The sequence below is a fragment of the Anthonomus grandis genome, chromosome 1, assembly GCF_022605725.1.
Source record: "Anthonomus grandis grandis chromosome 1, icAntGran1.3, whole genome shotgun sequence".
Taxonomy (NCBI): Eukaryota; Metazoa; Arthropoda; class Insecta; order Coleoptera; family Curculionidae; genus Anthonomus; species Anthonomus grandis.
This window is the reverse complement of record NC_065546.1, coordinates 1,688,802-1,705,135: the sequence shown is the minus strand read 5'-3', so window position 1 is coordinate 1,705,135 and position 16,334 is coordinate 1,688,802. Positions and strand designations below refer to the sequence as shown.

The following is a 16,334-nucleotide window of genomic DNA, read 5'->3' as shown; positions in this document are numbered from 1 at the left end:
ACCTAAGATCAAAATTGATTTATACAACCGGCCCTTAAAAGAGAGTCATGTCCTGGATAAATCTGAGAATATCGTAGAGACTGAATTTGACCCATCAGACCTGGTTTCTAGTAATGAACACTTTAGAAGCAATCCGCCCTCCCATACCTGGTCGGAACCAACTGGTAGGCACGAATATTTTCCAATGACTAGTGAATTTGGAATTGCTCCAAATTATATCGCGGCACTCATAAACGACTTGACGCCTTATAAATGCTTCACAATTTTTTTGGATAGGGATGTTATACAGGAAATGACAGACCAAACCAATCTGTATGCTACCCAAGTACTAACAGAAGCAGAGGATGTAACTTCTGGTTCAAGACTGCGTAGCTGGGTGTCTACTGACTGTCATAAAATTCTCAAATTTATTGGTATTATTGGTTACATGGGACTTGTACAAAAACCGCAGATTTCGAACTATTGGTCCAAAGATAAACTTTATAAGAACTATGGTGTTCCCTCTATAATGCCAAGGAATAGGTTCCAAATACTACTAAAAATGTGGCATTTTTCGGATAATTCTACCTGTCCACCTGGCGATAGATTGCATAAAATCAAACCCCTTTTAGACAAACTAATTCTGAAGTACCAAAAGATATTTACTCCTTGACATACTTTCTGTATCGATGAATCGATTGTTCCGTTTCAAGGTAGGTTGATTTTTAAACAATACATACCACAGAAAACCCACAAGTATGGTATCAAATTGTTTAAACTGTGCAGTGGAAACGGATTTACATGGAATGTACGAATTTACGCAGGGAAAGAGCAAGAAACCAGAGGTAATGGTTCAGTGGCCACAAATATTGTTATAAATTTGAGCCAAAATTTTTTAAATTCAGGGCGCACTCTAATTGCTGACAATTACTACACGAACTGACAAACGTATTACTTGAAAATAAAACTCATTATGTAGGAACTCTGAGAGCAAGGCGTAGAGGTAATCCTTAAGGATTAATTGAGAAAAGGCTAAAGAAAGGTAAAATTTTTGCACTGGAAAATGTTGAAATGGCGTGATGAAAGGTACGTACTTATGCTGACAACAAAACATACAACAGAGACAATAACTGTGCAAAGGAAGAATGGTATAGTAATGAAACCGCGACCCGTGCTTGAGTACAATGAAGGCAAATCCTCTATTGATCAAAGCGATCAAATGACTAGTTATGGAACTGCACTACGAAAGTCAATAAAATGGCACCGTAAACTGGCCGTAGAATTTATAATGGGTACGTCAATGGTAAACGCACATCTTATCTACAACAGCTTAGCAGATAAAAAAATAAAAATAACAGAATTTAGGGAGTCGGTAATAAGAAAATTATTAGAAACAGACGGGAATCTAGAAAGCCTCGAAGAAGAAAAATATACGAATACCAGGTCGATGAAAGGGCATAGCCTATCAAGAAAGGAGGGTCCAGTTGCAAAAATAAGAAAGTATTGCAAGAGGTGCTATGAAAATAAGGCACCAGGTCCCAATGGAAAGAATAAAGTCAAGAAGGTGCCAACGTTCTGCCCAAACTGTGAAAACCAGCCCCACTATTGTTTCTCATGTTTCGATATTGTTCATCAAAAGTAATAAATTAATGTAAATTTTTGTAAGAGTCTCTGTTGAAAATATAAACACTATAACTTTTTTAACCTTATTGTATTATTTCTGAAATATACTTACCTTCTGTGCCACAGCGGTCATTCAATCGTATTAAATATAGCAGACATGACCGCCATTCAAAAACCCAAATTGCAAACTGTATGCAAAAACTCCATACATTACCCTAGAATCATAAAATACATGCTAACTCATGCCCGCTGGCAACGAAGGCTCCGGTCATTTCGGAGGGCATATATGACCGCTCGGCACTTTGCGATATAGGTAAGAGCGGTCATATATGACCGCTTGGCAGTCAACCTGTTAAGTGCCTAGGTATGATGTCTGTCAGGCAAAGGATTATGTTTAGTGTGTATGTATTTATTTTTAAATTAAAACAACTTATACTACCCACATATATCTGTGATAAAATAAGAGTGTTCAATGTTTGTTTACAATTACTGCACCAGAAATAATACAGACTTTGTCCTTGATAGATGCAATACTAGTCAGATGTTGAACTATGTACTCATCAAGGGACTTATTGAATTTAATAAGTTGCCACCTGAAATCAAAATCTGTGATAATTGAAACCACATTTTTAAGAGGCTATTGAGAAAATTTATCAGTGTGTGAATTTTCTTTTTATTTTTATACATGTTAACATTTTATTTTCAGTTTTATAATATATTTCAGAAATGTATAGAGCAATAAAACCTCATTAGGTATGCAAAAGTGGTACCCGGTGATCCACCAATATTTTATGCCACTACCTTAGTTAGGTATTAGTTTCAATGTAAAATTCTTTCTTTTCGTCGAGTGCAGGTAGTGCCACCCGGTTTTGGGTCAATTTATGAGTTTTGACCATTGTTATCCACTGATAAACATTGAAAACGATTCGCCAAAGGGATGCAACTGGGATTTGTTTTTTATGAGAATTAATATTATAATGTTACCTTATGATTTTTACCTGTCCCTCTTTTTGCATGCTACAACGAGTTAAAAAGTATCTCTTTAGAAATAAAGGCATTTAATCCATGAAAATTAAATTAAAAGTACCTATAGTAATAGCAGGTATAATACTTATAATAAATATTTATTATACTTATAATAATTAATTATACTTATAATAAATATTATAAATACCTACGCCTATGAACGACCACGAAATTTAGCCAAACAGGACGGAAATTCTCAGTTTATTACTCTATACATTTCTGAAACAGAGTATAGTTGTTTCATTTTATTTATACATTTTTAAACAGTAATTTTTGTTATTTTAGAGTTTTATTTATACATACTTTCTTTTACCATTTTATCCTTATTAACCCTTGTTTGTGTAGTTGTTGTTTCGTATTTATATTTCTCTTATTTTAGTTTTACAATTCTAACTTGTACTTGTTTTATTTTTGCTATTTTATTTTAGGCTTAAATTTTATTTAGAATCTTTGATGTGCCGCGAATAGTCCGTGTGCCGGTGTTGCTTGTATTGTCACATAGCATGCATGCTTATATCGCACAATTTTATATGGAAAGAGTCATACAATAATATTCTAAGCGATACTTAATCATTCCATTCGTAAAATTTCATTACATACGCCCACGTACTATTTTCTTAAACATCTGACCTCAGTCACAGTTATACTCAAGCGTGAAAAGTTGCGCAGGTCCGGCCTTAAAATTTATTTGTATTTGAAATTTTATTATTCGGGATTTGTGGGTTTAGTTTTATTAAGTTAGAAGTTCAGGAGAGTTGATAGAAAGATATACAATAATACGGAGGAAGTCTGAGGACAGTAGGACCATACTTTTTAGCTATGTTATCTACTACATACTGCTTTTTCCATGATTTGGTATTTACAACTTCCAATAATTGTTTCTTTCTAGAAGACGTGACTGGTCAAAGAACCGAAGCAATTTCGAATGTCTTACTGTTCTCCGTGTCTCACTTTTACCCAGTTTCCCCTTCATAGTTTATTTTTTGGTCCCATCGGTATTATGAGGTGACTATCATAATACCGAGATATTTGACGACAGCAATTTTGGAGATTGTGACGTTTCAATTTATTTCTAGGGTGGAAAAGTTTGGTAAAGTATAGGAGAATAGGATGTAAATGGCAAAAATTTTGTTTTGTGCTCATTAAGTGTTAATTTATTTATCTGAAACCACTTACATATTTCTTTAAAATTTAATTCAATTAACTCTTTTAAAGACATCCACGACTCTCCTTCATAAAAGATAACAGTATCGTCGGCAAAACTAATTAAATATCCACATGAATGTATTTTTAAAAAACCATTTATATATGCAATTAATAAGACCTGTTATCAATGTTAATAAACTGGGATTAAATGGATTTAATTCATAAAATCAGTTTTCCCAGTTAAGATTATGATTTTTCATTCTCTTCTCGTAATGACCAATAGTCTTCATTTCAATTTTAACATTATCACGTACAATGATTTTCTTTAGATCGACCAGCTGTGATGTGAAAGTCTGTCCTTAAAAGTCAACCAATAATGAAAATCTGTAATTTAATATAAATAAGCCAAAGAAAAAAACACCATCATAAACGGTTCAAGTATACACCCTATAAACGTTTTTTTTTTCAAGAAGCCCCACGAACACCATCGAGCAATAAATTCATAATGAAAGTTTTAAAATGAAAACGAAACGCTGGTGCTGATATCATATGCAAATGCGGATGTGTCTCGTCGGATTGTATACCGGCAGAACAAGATGTCTTTTATTGAACCGGTGCGCCTGCTGTATATCTTTAAGTGTACCACTGGGCTAACGGTAAAAAAAAGCACTTGACGTCTAGCGAGATCCGTTCTCTTAAAGGTTATAAGTCACCTATAGAAATATTATACTTAGAAATGTGACACTTGCCTTGAAGTAGATATACATATATGGAAGTTAAATTGATGTATTAGTTGAAGGAATTGTTACATGCTCAATGACCTTAGTCTAGCTCTGCAGAAGTGGATGACAAAAGTTTGCATGAAGATCTTATAGAGAAAACGATGATGTGTTGATGTGTTTTGGGAGATTCTGTTTCACCATCTAATTCTTTATTTGATTCCTTACTTATTGGTAATATTGAGTTATCTTTAGGTAGCGAAATATTTCTTGAAGTATTCCTTGGTATCATTTGATCTGTCAAAAAATACAAACTCTTAAAGTGTGGCCAAGAAGAACCAATTTTTCCCATCCTGTCGCACCGGGCTGTTCATGTAACCCTTTCCATTTGCACTTGCCTCAGCCTATAAAGAATTTGCTATTCAAAAGATCTATAACATTTTATGACAAGTGGAATTTTCCTAATTGTGTTGGTTCCATTGACGGCAACCATATCCGGATTAAATGCTCTTAAAAGCCGAGAACTATGTTTTATAATTACAAACAGTTCTTTTCCATAGTACTACAGGCTGTGGCCGACGTAAATTATAAATTACTTTGCATTGGTATGCAAAACGATGGCGGAACATTCGCTTCTGCCACATTATAAGAGCAACTAGAATAAGGACATTTTCTTGCAGAATACAAAAAACTTCCTAATTCCGAAATAGCCCTACCACACGTTTTACTAGGTAATGATGCATACCCTCTGGTAAGGTTTACGTTAATTAAAACACCTGAATCGTTTTTGACAGAAAAAAAAAGTCACGTTGTTGTCAACTACTAACTAACGCCGTCAAATAAGCCCTCCACTTTCTTTACACATTAAGTGCCTTTCTTAAATAAAGAAGTGGTTCACGATGGACTTGTTTGTTTAATTCAACTATAAAAAAAAAACAGTCCACAAATAACCCTTGCTGTTCCCAGCAGCAAAGACACAACACAATTTGGTGATCCAGCAGCGGAGCAGCAACAAAACATTGTTTTGGTCGCATCGAGCGGATTTCAAGATTTTCCGGCGATACAAGTACAATTTGGGAGGTCAGTAGCCACAACAGGTGAAGACAAATACCAAGGCCGTCTCTACAACGTCAACCAACAATTTGCAAGACAAAGGGACAATTTACCCATAAGTATCCTTTTTAAACAAAACCAGGGATTGGAGGTAAGCCTTTATTCATCACTTGGTCAATCACTGGAAAAGAAGTGCTCCTGTACTATCGGATTGCAGTTCAAGCTGAGTGGCTTCGCCCGCATTAATGTATTGAACAATAGTCAGTAATTAGTGTTAAAAGAGGCGTTAATACTTTTAATTAATCGGATTTCAATTCATATATTACGTAATCAAGTGTCGTCATAGTCGTCGTCGTTCATACCCACTACTGCATTCCAGAATTCACATGTATTCATAATGAAGTGTTATTTTAGAATTTAGTGTACATACATAGTTTCAATCAGCTACATTCATATTTACATTATATTTATCTTATCGCATATAGGCTAAATCTTAGCATATACAATTAGAATTTGTAAAGAAGTTCTAATAGTGCAATTCTGTCATATTAGCAAATTTGTGTCAGAGTACAAAATACATATCTTTATAATTCATTTGGATCCTCAAAGGCTGCTCATTTTTCACACCTCTTATATTTCTTTGGGAAATTGAGCACATTTTTAAACTAAAACAAACCTTATCGAGTTTTTCATAATGGCACCAAGAAAAGGAGCAAAGGGTGGAAACGAGTTAGATGAAGATGAAACACTACCCCGAATTCAAAATCTAGTAAGAAAGAAGGGTATGATTAATTCAAAATTATTAAACTATTTTAATTCTTCAAAGGAAAGTGCTAATCCATCAACAATTCTTGAAATTGAATTGAGGTTGAAAGAAATAGAAACAAAATTGCTCACAGAGTTTTCAGAGATTAATTTTGAACTCGAAGGTTTAGATCCTGATAATTTCACTTAATAGCACCTAAATGATTTTGAGACTTTATATTTTAAAACAATTGCTGATATTGCTTTCAATTAAAACAACTTCAAGTGATCAGCAAGTTATACATGATGAATCCATTCATTCTTTACCACCCTATGTTACATCCTCACAACGTCAGGTCTCTGTTAAAAGGCAAAACACAAAATTGCCTGTCATTGAAGTGCCTAAGTTTTCTGGCCAATATGATAAGTGGCTAGAATTCAGGGATTTATATACTTCTGTAGTTCACAAAAATAATTGCCTTGAGCCAATCGAGAAATTTCAATATTTAAAGGCTACACTAGAGGGTGCGGCTGCACAATCAATTCAGGCTATTACCATCACAAATGAAAACTATGATTTAGCATGGGACATTCTTTGTCAAAGATTTGAAAACAAAAGATTAATAGTGCATAATCACATTAAATCCTTATTCAATATTTATGATATAAGACCGGATTCTGCCAATTCATTTCGCAATGTAGTAGACATTATTTCGAAAAATATGCGCTCTCTTAACAATTTAGGTGTTATAACGAACTCTCGGGATCCATTAATCATATATTTAGTAACCAGTAAGCTACATGTTGAGTCAATCCGGAAATGGGAACAATCAGGCTTCGCTGAAGAACTGCTTTCTTTGGCAGAATTATATGATTTCCTGTCATCTCGTGCAGATTTCTTAGACAAGGTAGCAATGCACAAGGGTAAACCACGCAAAACCTTCATTGTCAATCAACCGTCAACTTATCAGAGTTCTAACTTATGTTGTTTTTATTGTAAACAACATCATGCAATCTATCATTGTCCTAAATTTACTGCTCTTTCAGTAGATCAGAGATGGTCTATAATTAAATCACAAAAATTATGTGTTAATTGTTTGCGCAGTAGCCACAAACTAGATAAATGTCGGTATGGTCATTGTAGACATTATAAACAACGGCATAATTCATTATTTCATAAACAGCAACCTTTAATTCCAGTTGAAGATGACCACCTTGTTTCAAGTAAAGAAACTACTCAAGGTCAAGTTGCCTTATATAATTCAACTAAGAGTCAAATCTTACTAGCCACAGCAGTGGTGCAAGTTTTCGATATTCATGGTAAAGGGCATTCATACAGAGCCCTCCTAGACAATGCTTCCTCAATCCTAGGAATTGGGCATTCAGTGTCTAATATTAACAAATCATGTCGAGTCAAATTCAAGTCTTGTTATAACAACTTCAATGTTTCATTAGATTGTTTAGTCATTCCAGAAATCACAGGTGATTTACCTAACACATATTTCAATCCAGAATGTCGAGATATTCCAACTAACTATCATTTAGCTGATCCAGCATTCTTTAAGCCCAATCACGTTGACTTACTTATTGGAACTCAAGTATTTTGGGATATTATTTCTGCGGAACGCATTACTTTAGGCCCCAATAAGCCTATTCTGCAGAATAGCGAATTGGGTTGGTTGGTGTCAGGTCCTATAGGCATTCCTAACTAATCAAAGAATACCCTTTGTCATTTCTCAAAAACCTTAGATATTCAAAATCAGTTGCAAAAGTTTTGGGAAATTGAAGAGGTTTCAACCTCATCGCCAATCCTTTCAGAAGAAGAACTCTTAGCAGAGAAACATTTCATCGAAAATGTTGAGAGAGATTCAGATGGCAGATTCATTGTAGGGATTCCACTAAAGAAGTCTTTAGAAGTCTTGGGAGATACAAAGGTTCAAGCAACACAACAATTTTTATCCTTAGAGAGAAAATTATATAAAAATCCGAAGTTGAAGCAAATGTATCAGGAATCTATGTCCGAGTATCAAAGTTTAAATCATATGTCACCATTTATACCTTCTAATGATCAAATTTGTTATTTTTCTCCCCATCACGGTGTGCTACGTGAGAAAAGTCAAACTACCAAGCTCAGAGTCATCTTCAATAGTTCGTTTCCAAGCGCTACTGGTTTATCATACAATTCAATTCAAATGGTTGGGCCAGTAGTTCAGGACGATTTAGTTTCTATAATCTTAAGATCTCGACAGCATCAAATCGTTTATTCAGCAGATGTTTGCAAGATGTATAGGCAAATACAGGTAAAGCAAGAGTTTCGCCCTTTACAATTAATTTTATGGCGAAGCGATCCAAAGGATGATCTAAAGGTTTTCGCTTTAAACACTGTCACATATGGTACGGCTAGCGCCCTTTCTTAGCCACGTGGTGTCTTAAGCAGTTAGCATTAGATCACATCTCATCACACCCTCAAGCATCGAAAATCATAAGTAATAATTTCTACGTTGAGGTCTGCTCGCAAGAGCAGACTCAGTGGAAGATGCAACTCGGTTATGCCTCGAAATTTCCTCAATTTTAAAGTCAGCATGTTTTGACTTACGAAAATGGAAGTCCAACAGCAAATATCTTTTATCAAACATTGCACATGGAAGTTGTACTCCTGATCGTTTCTTCGGGTCTTTAGAAACAAACAAAACCTTGGTCTTATGAAACAGATAACCTTTCATTTCATATCGATATCCCCTCAAAAGTTGGGCAATTCTCAAAACGACTTATTTTGTCCGAAGTGGCAAAGATTTTTGATCCCCTTGGTCTCTTAAGTCCAGTTGTCATTAAAGCGAAAATACTTCTACAGATTTTATGGGCACTAAAACTTTCATGGGACGAACCAGTTCCAGTTGACCAAGAAGTGATTGCATTTCAGATCGCAACTGTTTAATTTAAATAAATTATAAATTTCAAGATGTATTTCAGTAAAAAATCCAGTCACTGTTCAACTCCATGGATTTTCGGATGCATCAAATAGTGCATATGGAGCATGTATCTATGTTCGAACTGTGGACGAATATAATAAAGTTCATGTCGAACTTCCAAAACTAGGGTAGCGCCACTCAAATCTTTAAGCATTCCAAGATTGGAATTATGTCGCACTTTACTTTTGACACAATTGTATATCAAGGTCAAATTTTCTTTAACTTTACAATTCAGTGAAGTCTATTTTTGGTGTGACTCGACTGTAGCCCTTGCGTGCTTAAGATGTTCACCCAACACTCTACAGGTTTTTGTGGGAAATCGCGTTTCCACTATACAACAAATTACTCCAATTGACTCATGGAGATATGTCTCTACGGATCAGAACCCACCAACGATATTATTAATTCAGACATGTGGTTTCATGGTCCATTGTGGCTTCGTGAGCCATCTATCAATTGGCCCTTAGATATTCACATGCACAGACGAATACCTGTCACAGAATTGCCAGATCTTCGCAAAACAACCCAAACATTTGTGGAAATCGAAAATCAAAATTTATTTCCTTTCCAATTTTCAACTTTCACTCGTATTACTCGAATTATGTCATTCTGCCTTAGGTTCATTTTTAATTGCCGAATTAAAAAATTCGATAGGCATTTTAGCCATTTGACAATATCTGAACTTCGCAATGCTAAAGACATGTTAGTCAAACTATCACAGCGCGAGTCATTTTTTGATGACTATCAACTGTTAAAATTTGGGGTAGTGTCAAATAAAAGTAGGCTACTCAGTCTCACTCCTTTTATTAAAGAAGGAATTATCCGAGTTGGTGGAAGACTACAGAACTGATCGTACTCATTTCATAAGAAACATCCAGCAGTGTTATGTCCCAAGCATCACCTAACCAAGTTGATTCTTCAGCATGAACACAACAATGTGCTTATACATTGCGGCTCTCAATTATTGCTTGCACACATCAGAGATAATTACTGGCCTATATCTGGTAAAAATTTAGCAAAGCGAATAATCAAAGAGTGCCTCATTTGTTTTCGTTTCAATCCCACTTCACCTAACCCTATCATGGGTAATCTTCCAAGTTCCCGAGTCAGTCCTCGAATTCCGTTCTCTGATGTTGGCATTGACTATGCTGGACCTTTTCAAATAAAGGATCGAAAGGGACGTGGTTGCAAGATCAGCAAATGTTATTTCGCACTCTTTATTTGTTTAACAACAAAAGCGATCCATTTGGAGCTGGTCACTGAGTTAAGCACGTGGGCCTTTCTTGAAGCTTTTCAGAGATTTATTGCAACACGTGGTAAACCATTGAATGTTTTTTTTTCTGACAATGGTACTAATTTTGTAGGCGCATGCAGTTATTTGAAGGAACTAGGTACCTTCCTAAAAAGCAATTCACCAACACTTAAGGAAAATCTAGAATCATCTTTTGAAGTTTCATGGCATTTTATTGCAGCATATTCTCCTCATCATGGTGGTTTGTGGGAAGCTGGTGTTAAAGCGGCAAAACATCACTTAAAAAAGATTTTATTTAACACAATATTGACTTTCGAAGGTCTTTACATAGTAATTACCCAGATAGAAGCTATTCTAAATTCACGACCTTTAACGCCACTCTCGACAGATCCAAATGATTTGCAAGTGCTCACCCCAGCACATTTTTTAATTGGGCGATCACTTCAATCTGTTATTCACCCTGATTTACAGAATACTGCTATCAATAGATTATCTAATTTTGAGCAATTAGAACTTCTAAGACAACAATTCTGGTCGCGCTGGACTAAAGATTATATTTGTAATTTGCAAACTAGACTTAAATGGAAGAAGAACCAACCAAACATTCAATTAAGGCCTATGGTTCTTATCAAAGACAATCACTTGCCACCGTTTAAGTGGAAATTAGGTCGCGTTAATACCCTCTATCCAGGGTATTGGATAGAGGTGTTGTGCGCATTGTATCCGTGAAAACTATATCGGGTAACATTAGATGCACTGTTACCAAACTGTGTCCGCTTCCAATTAGTGACAATTGACATTTAGCAAAGTTGACATTGTTTAGAATAGTTCTAAGTTTAGTAAATCTCGGTTATTAATAGTTCATTTTCATTTTTACTTCATTTATTTTAACTAACTTGCGTATTTTAATTTTTTTTACTTAAGTTAAGTCATGTTTTTTATGTTTAGTGATTTGTATTCCTCTAGTTTTAATTGAAAGTATTTTCATTCTTTCAAGGTGAGGGGCTTGGTTTACGTTAATTAAAACACCTGAATCGTTTTTGACAGAAAAAAAAGTCACGTTGTTGTCAACTACTAACTAACGTCGTCAAATAAGCCCTCCACTTTCTTTACACATTAAGTGCATTTCTTAAATAAAGAAGTGGTTCACGATGGACTTGTTTGTTTAATTCAACTATAAAAAAATACACTCCACAAATAACCCTTGCTGTTCCCAGCAGCAAAGACACAACACAATTTGGTGATCCAGCAGTAGAGCAGCAACAAAACACCCTCTAAAATCTTATTTAATTGGCTCTTATTCATTTGGCTGACTATTAACATTTAAATCTGCTGTCACCTATAATTTTTTTGATTTTTCACGATTGTCGTATCCCTTGCTCGTTTGGTCCCATAATAACCTTCTCTCAAACACTAAGAGAAAAGTTTTTATATCCATAATATGTTGTTTTTAACAAAATGACCAAGAATAGGTCAAAGCCCAAAAAACCAACAAACCGGTTTGAACTTCTAGCGAGAACAAGCGATTCGCGCGATTAAATCGCTTATACTCTAACCACTTGCATTTATTAATGCGAGTTTAAGAATTTGGGCGAATTCGCTGGATTTTGCGCGAAGGGCAGTTCACGCGAAATCGCTTGCACTGTAACCGTAGCCTAACAATAAAATAAACAGGTATGGTCCCGCACAGTTTTGCTCGTGTAACCAACAGATGCTCGTTTCCTTCTAAACCAGAAGGGAATCCTAAAAATCTTGTTTCATATGCTTATAGACGTGATTATTTCCGCGATCGGTCATCGCCAAGAAGGCATTAGTGAATAGCGGCCAGTCGCGTCGCGTCGTCGGACTTTTACAGTAGGGCTCCGCTCAATTGAGTTACGGCCAGTTTAACAGCTTCAGTTTGCATCTAATCGGCTCTCGTATTTCATTCAACTTAAGACGAGTGACTCATCTTATCCTTTATTATCTCGGCTGTTTTAAGATAATTAATGGATCCGTTGTTGCCGTATTACGTAATAAATAGTTGAATGTAATACAAGTCGGTTAGTGAAAAGATGGACTTATTAAAAGCCCAATTTTTGGAGATATGTATTAATAATAATAATATCTATCTAATTTCTTCCTGTTTAACTCACACTGATGTAGCGAAGACTTGTTATTATTCGTCGAATATTTTGGACAGATTCCACAATTGTACTTGGTTGGTTAAAATCATCTTCAAATAAATTGAAAACTTTTGTTAGTAATAGGGTATCTTCAATTCAAGGTATTATGAATTCTAATGATTTTTTGGAGACATGTGCCAAGTGAAAGTAATCCAGCTGATTACTTGTCACGTGGCATATCGTGCTCTCAAATTAAGGATTTGGACATTTGGTGGCATGGCCCACAATTTTTACTTTTAAATGAATGTAATTGGCCTGAAATTTCAATTCAGTTTAAAAATCTTCCAGACGTAAAAGAACAACAGATGTCTTTTTTAACTGCAATAAGTGATGATAATTATGTTATTGAATGATTTTCAGATCTATAAATTAAAAAGGGTTACGGCCTTAATGCGTAGATTTGCAAATAATTGCAAAGTTTCATCAGAAAAACGTAAAATAGGGCCATTATACAAGGATGAAATTGATAATTGTTTTAATATTCTATTAAAGTATACACAATATGAGTCATTCTTACATGAAATAAATCAAGTTTTAAGTAAGAAATTAAAATCGAATTGTAAAATACGTAATTTAAATCCCTTTTTTGATGATTATGGATTTCTTAGAGTAGGGGGAAGATTAGAAAATGCCAAATTTGAATTTGAGAAAAAACATCCAAAACAGATAAAATCAATATTTAATTATTTTCATATAAAACTTTATCATTGCGGTCCCAATCATTTACTGGCTTTTATTCGAGAGCAATATTGGCCCATCTCCGGTCGATCTTTATCCAAACACGTAGTTCGTCAGTGCGTTAAGTGTTCTAGGTATAATCCAAAAATTTTAAAGCCAATAATGGGTAACCTTCCAGAGCAGCGCTTAACGCCGAAACATTCTTTTGATATTGTGGGTATAGATTACGGTGGCCCATTTGCAATAAAAAATCGAATGGGCAGAGGTGCTAAAGTTTCAAAGTCTTATATTGCTTTATTTATTTATTTTTTAACTAAGGCAGTTCATTTAGAACTTGTGACAGATTTGTCTAAAGAAGCATTTATTTTAGCATTACGAAGGTTTTCAGCCAGAAGAGGTAAACCATTTACAATAATATATTCTGGTAACGCTAGTAATTTTATCGCAGCGAAATCTGAATTAAAAAATTTAGGATTATTTATTAACAATAATGATGAAATTTTAACGACAGCTCTCTCTAAAGAAGATACTAATTGGCATTTTATACCCCCTCAATCGGCTGATTTTGGTGGCCTGTGGGAAGCAGGCATAAAGTATGAAACATCATTTAAAGCGTGTTGTTGGTAATGTAATTTTAACTTTCGAACATTTTTATACGTTCTTGACTGAAATAGAAGCCATAATGAATTCACGACCACTTTCGTGTTTGCCAAACAACGCCGAAGATCTCACTCCATTGACGCCAGGCCAGCACATTTTTTAATTGGACGTCAGTTAAGTCCGGTACTTGCCGTTGACGCAAGGGGTATACCTGTGTACCGTTTGTCCATCTATCAGCAGTTGCAGCAAATGAAGCAACACGTATGGACTAGATGGAGTAAGGAGTATGTGTCTGAGCTACAATACAGACACAAATGGCAGAAACATTATGAAGATCTGAAAGAGGGTGTTATAGTGCTTGTGAAAGACGATAAGGTGCCACCCATGAAGTGGAAAATGGGAAAAGTTCTAAGTGTGTTTCCGGGGTAAAGATGGCGTTTCACGAGTTGCGGTTTTAAAAACTGATTTTGGCGAATTAAAAAGAAGTTTTTTCAAAAATTTGTCCTTTACCAGTATGTGCATAATTATATGTAATTTGTTTAAATTGTATGTATTATTTTAATTCTATTGAAGACATGTGTGTATTTTTAAGTTCATTATTATTATCTTTGTTTTATTTTATTAGTATTTTTATTACTTTTATAAAAATTTGTTTTAATCTATGTATTAATTTTTATTATATAATAATTTTATTATTTTTATGTCTTTAGTCCTATTTTTTATAATGTTGATTTTACATTTTTTTTAATTTATTTAAGTATATTATTATAATATTATTTTTTGTTGAAAGTGCGTACTTTCAAGGCGGGCGATATGTTCAGTAACGGCCGTCTTTAACTTCAGGCCGTGAAATAAAGAGATCCGGCAACACGGCATAGTTGTCTATCTCCCGGCTCCGTTCCCCACTTTTCAGTATTACTATTTTGGTTATGATAATTTATCGGGTCGAGAGCCGGGGATTCTGCTGAAAAACTTGTTGTATTTTGAAAGTTTTATTTGTCTTTTAATAGTTTAATACTTTAATATCAGTAATAAGTGTTTGTGATCTTTCGCGGTTACCTCTAAACAGCAACAACAAAGTCCCATTGTTTTGTTTACCTTCAAATAGGCTTATTTACATTTGTTTTTCTTTGGTTTTTAGTGCGGTTTTAAAACATTACCCCTTTCTAGTTAGGTAACTAGTGTTGCTTAAAGCCGTGTACTTATACCTACCCATCCCTAGTTTGCATTGACTATGACCACAGATTTAACTAGCTACGCTCTATAGCGTAGCTAGTTAAATCTGTGCTATGACCCACAAGAGCGGACACAGGAGTGTAATAATTTAAACAACATTCTATCAATTTTAATTAATCAAGTTAAATTACTAATTTTAAAAAGGAAACGATACACCTCTGATACTATAATTATGGCATTTATGTTATATACACTTTCCCCAAATGCATATAATTTAATGAGGGATTATTTTAATTTACCCACAAAAAGATATCTATACTCTAACAATACCTCTGTTCCAGTTTAGATGTGGCCCAAATAGTTACCCTAATCCGACTGAAAATGATAAAAGTACCGTTGGGTAGGTATTTGAAATATTTATCTGAACTTTTTAAAAGATCAAGAAAAAATTGTTGTTCTCTTAGTTGATGAGGTAGGTATATGTTACTAAAAGATTAGATTATAGAGGAAAAAATTTAATTGGTGTCGCATCTAATGACAGTTCATTGGCAACAACTATTTTGACCTTTATGATATGTTCTGCTTTTGAAAATTTTTGTGAAGTTGTTAAATTATTACCAGTACACAATATAAAAGGTTCTGAAATGATACCAGTCACCAAAAGCGTTATTTCTTTAGTACAAAAATGTGGTTTTACTGTTTTAGATATAATAACAGACGACCATAGAATTAATCGGTCAAAGTTTTCAAATTTAACAAATAATTTAACACATTTTCCGAACCCTGACATTCCCCAAAATAAAATATTTGTGAGCTATGATTTTGTTCATATATTTAAAAATATTATAAATAATTGGCGGAATTTAAAAAATGATAAGAATACTTTTGTATATCCCGAATTTGACAATTTCAATCAAATAAAGTATGCTAAATTTCAGCACATTAAAGAACAAAATCTAGTAATAAAAAAAGCATTTAAACTTAACTATAAAACAGTTTATCCTAACAATCTTGAAAGGTAAAAAGTGTACTTAGCAGACAATATTTGTGATTATTCTACTATTTCTTCATTAAAAGAATATAATTTACATGATACAGCTTCCTTTTTAGAGATTATAAGAAATTGGTGGGATATTGTTAATAATACAAGTACAATTAAACACACAATTAAAAAAAATAAGTGGTGTGCTCCTTTTTACAATAT

General features: G+C 34.3%; 1 protein-coding gene across 1 annotated transcript in view; it reads right to left on the bottom strand.

Moving 5' to 3' along the window:
* Positions 1-16,334, bottom strand: part of LOC126743950 (uncharacterized) — a 282,046-nt gene that overhangs the window by 111,057 nt on the left and 154,655 nt on the right. The window lies entirely within an intron of this gene.